Consider the following 4,944-nt stretch of genomic DNA (forward strand, 5'->3'; position numbering starts at 1 on the left):
CTTGGTGCCTTTTTTTCTTTATTTCTCTTATTTAGGCTCAGCATTGCCACAGCTATTAATCCACCATGCATAATATAACCTAGTTTTGTTGCATAGACTTTCATTGATAAGACATATTTGTAAAAAGTTTTAATCTGAAAATATATTTATTTCATCACCATTCCAGACTAAACATTGAACATCTTATCAGTAAGTTCTGCATTTTACTGATGTTCCTTAAACGCCTCACATGCTGAATACCATCGATGCTGCCAGGCGGCTGCAGTGGAGCAGCTCTGAGAGATGTGCAACCAGGAATTTGTTGGAAAACAAACAAAAAAGAGCGCTCGACACAGATTTTAAGTTGAAACAGTGATTTTTATTGACTGTGGTGTTTTCGATCAGCAGAACGTCCTCTCAACACCACAGTTTATCACGTTTATTTAGTCAAAAATGTGATCGCTGCTCTGATTTAAATCATTGTGGCTGAATGTCGGGCTATTTTTTTCTTCTTAACTGACTCGGTCAAGATCTCCAATCCTGCACCTGAAAATTCACGCAAAATTCCAATTAAACTCCCAGGATGTTTTTGAACAACATACTACGCTGACATTTTATGGACAAAGGCTATACTATGACGTTGTTTAGACTACATACTATACTACGACGTTTTTTTTGGACTAAAGGCTACACTGACATTTTTTAGAACAAACGATATACTATGACATTTTTTTTAACCAAACGCTATACTATGATGTTTATTAGACGACATACTATATATACTAACGTTTTTTTGGACTAAAGGCTACACTGACATTTTTTAGACCAAACGATATACTATGACGTCTTTTTTGACCAAACACGATACTATGACGTTTTTTAGATGACATACTATATATACTGAGACGTTTTTTGGACCAAAGGCTGAACTATGACATTTTTTTCTGACCAAACGCTATACTATGATATTTTTTAGATGACATACTATATATACCAAGACGTTTTTTGGACCAAAGGCTATACTATGACCTTTTTTTTTGAAGACACACTATACAATGACATTTTTCAGACCAAATGCTATACTATGATGTTTTTTAGATGACATACTATACTACCACATTTTTTGGACTAAAGGCTATACTATGACATTTTTTTCGACCAAACACTATACTATGAGGTTTTTTAGATGACATACTATATATACTATGACGTTTTTTTGGACCAAAGGCTGTACTATGACATTTTTTGGATAACATACTATACTATGACGTTTTTGAGACCAAAGGCTATACTATGACGTTTTTTTGGACAACATACTATACTACGACGTTTTTTTAGACGACATACATTGCGACGACGTTTTTTTTAGACAAAACGCTATACTATGACTCTTTTTAGACGACATACTATACTATGACGTTTTTGACCAAAGGCTATACTATGACATTTTTTGGACAACATACTATACTATGACGTTTTTTAGACGACATACATTGCTATGACGATTTTTGGAACAAAGGCTATACTATGACATTTTTTGGACGACACACTATAGTATGACATTTTTTGAACCAAAGGCTATACTATGACATTTTTTGGACGACATACTATACTATGACGTTTTTAGACGACATACTATAGTATTACGTTTTTCAGACCAAACGCGAAACTATGACCTTTTTTTTAGACGACACACTATACTATGACCTTTTTTAGGACCAAAGGCTATACTATGACGTTTTTTTAGATGACATACATTGCGACGACGTGTTTTTTTTTTAGACCAAACGCTATACTATGACGTTTTTTGGACAACATACTATACTATGACGTTTTTTTAGATGACATACTATACTATGACGTTTTTTTAGACGACATACTATGTTACGATGTTTTTTAGACCAAACGCTATACTGCAACGTTTTGGACCAAAGGCTATACTATGACATTTTTTGGACAGCATACTATACTACTGCGTTTTTTTTAGACAACATACTATACTATGACATTTTTGGACAAAAGGCTATACTATGACATTTTTTGGACAACATACTACTATGACATTTTTTGGACAGCTTACTATACTATGACGTTTTTTTAGACGACATACTATACTATGACTTCCTCCGGGCACTCCGGTTTCCTCCCACAAGTCCAAAAACATGCTGAGGTTAATTGACTACTCTGAATTGCCCGTAGGTGTGAATGTGAGTGTGATTGTGTGTCTGTATATGTAGCCCTGCGACAGACTGGCAACCTGTCCAAGGTGCCCCCTGCGTTCGCCCGAGTCAGCTGGGATAGGCTCCAGCACCCCCCGTGACCCTAGTGAGGATAAAGCTGTGTATAGAGGATGGATGGATGGACTATACTATGACGTTTTTTTGGACAACATACTATACTATGACGTTTTTAGACGGCATGCTATACTATGACGTTTTTGGGACAACATACTATACAATGACGTTTTTTTAGATGACATACTATGCTACGATGCTTTTCAGACCAAACGCTATACTACGACGTTTTTTAGACCAAATGCTATACTATGACTTTTTTTTGGAGGACGAGATGCCATACGATGACGTTTTTGGACCAAGATAAAAAAGGTGTCAGAGATGTAAAACAGAAGCAATAAATACCCCCCCAAAAAATTAAAAATAAGTTAGAATTAAAATACATTCAAAAAATAGTAAATAAATGAATGATGATGTTGTTTTGGACAACATACTATACTTTGACGTTTTTTTGGACGACATACATTGCTACGACGTTTTTTAGACCAAACGCTATACTATACTATGACATTTTTGGACCAAAGGCTATACTCTGACATTTTTGGACAACATACTATACTATGACTGTTTTAGACGATATACTTTGCTATGGCGTTCTTTTTAGACCAAACGCTATACTATGGCGTTTTTTAGACAACATACTATACGATGACGTTTTTGGACCAAAGGCTATACTATGACGTTGTTTTAGACAACATACTATACTATGATGTTTTTTGGACCAAAGGCTATACTACAACATTTTTGGACGATATAATATACTATGACGTTTTTTTGTACAACATACTATACTATGACGTTTTTTTAGACGACATACATTGCTATGACGCTTTTTGGACCAAACGCTATACTATGACATTTTTTAGACAACATATTCTACTATGACGTTTGGGTTCTGCTGGTTTGGTTTTTGTACGATTTCATTTGGAGGACTATCTTGAGACCCCTCCATGTGGTTTAGTGAGATTCTCTGAAACAGTTCTGCAAAGCAACCTGCAGCGGAAGAGACTTGAAGAGTTTTTAGGAAGTTCTGGAGACCAGACTTTAGAGCAGCAGAAACATTTGTCAGCAGTTTGAGCAGGAGAAGGTGAGCTTCAGAGTAGAAATGAGAAGGAAACCTTCTTGACCCGTGTGGTGAGGTCCTGTACTCAGAGTTTGAGCAGGTTGTGAAGAGTCTGGAGTTCTTTGGTCTGAAAGCACCAGAAGAGTTGACTCATTAAAGGAGAAAACAGGAGATATTGTTGCTTCTTCTGTCGCTCTGTAGTTTCCTTAGACTGAATATCAAGTTTCTATTTTAAATGATTTACTGTGTGAGCCCAAGAAGACTTCAATAAACTCCCTCCATCCCCCTGACACAACATATTTTATTACCATGTTAAATGTTTTTTTTTAATGTTTTTGAGTTTTAATAATAGTTTTAGCATACTTTTTTCACTGTTTAGTTTTGTCATCTGTGTGAAAGGTGCTAAACAAATAAAGTCGAATTGATAAACTGAATAACTGACTAACTCATGATTGTGACAACAGAAGTATTTTTATTGTGATTTAAGGGTTTGTTTTATTTTTAAGGTTGGGGTTAAAATTTTGACAGGAAATAAAGATTAAATAAATAAATTACATTAAAAGCAGTTAAATCAAAGGCAAAAAACATTTAATACAATAAAACCTTTAAAAAGAATATTGAACATTAAATACCATTAAATTATATGAAACAAATTAGATAATTACAGAAGATACAAAACATGTAATTATGACAATAAACATTTTATTAAACAAAAATATTGTTAAAGATGAAGTATTTTAGATAATTAAACATTTAAAAAATACAATTAAAGAAGAAGAATATTACACATTTTAAAAAATACAAAACATTTAATTAGATTATTAAGCTTTTAAAAAGACAGAACATTTCATTAAAAATTAATGTTTAATTTGAAAATTAAATCTTAAAGACAATAAAACTTTAAATAGGAATAAAACAGAACATACAATGAACCATTTAAAAAGAAAATTAAACATTAGGTGTTAAAACATTTAAAAAGAAAAACCTGAACGATTTAATCTAAAAATTAAACATTGGGAAAGAAAAAGGAAACTTTTCAAACAAGCCGATAAAACATTTGAAAAAATAACAATTAAACATTAAAAAGACAAAACATTTCAAAATCAAATCAGACATTAGAAAAGAATAAAAGGTGAGAAAAGAGCAAAATTAAACATTTAAGAAGAATCAAACTAAAGACAAAACATTTGAAAAGACATCAGTTAGACTTTTGAAGATCAAATTAAACAGAAGAGACAATAAAATGATCAAAATAGCAAAAACAAATAAAGGTCTTACAGCATTTTCTAGTCTTAATTGAAAACATCAAGTTGTTTCTTCAAACATTTCCTCTTTCTATGTTCTTGGTTTGATTGTGGATAGATTTACTAAAAACTCATTTCAGAAAACTGCTTTCCAGATAAAGTCTACTAGTCGTTGAAGGCATCGATCAAACTAATGTTACCTTCTGATCTCCACAAACTTTACTGTTCAGTGAAGAGAATCAAAGTTTGTTCAGGATTTCTAAAGAACCCACAGGTGAAGGTCAGAGAAGAACTCAGATGGATGGTCTAAATGTGAAATCAAGACTCATGGTCACAAGTTTTAAGGCTTCTGGTAACCAGAAAC

This window comes from Acanthochromis polyacanthus, chromosome 8 (genome assembly GCF_021347895.1).
Source record: "Acanthochromis polyacanthus isolate Apoly-LR-REF ecotype Palm Island chromosome 8, KAUST_Apoly_ChrSc, whole genome shotgun sequence".
NCBI lineage: Eukaryota > Metazoa > Chordata > Actinopteri > Pomacentridae > Acanthochromis > Acanthochromis polyacanthus.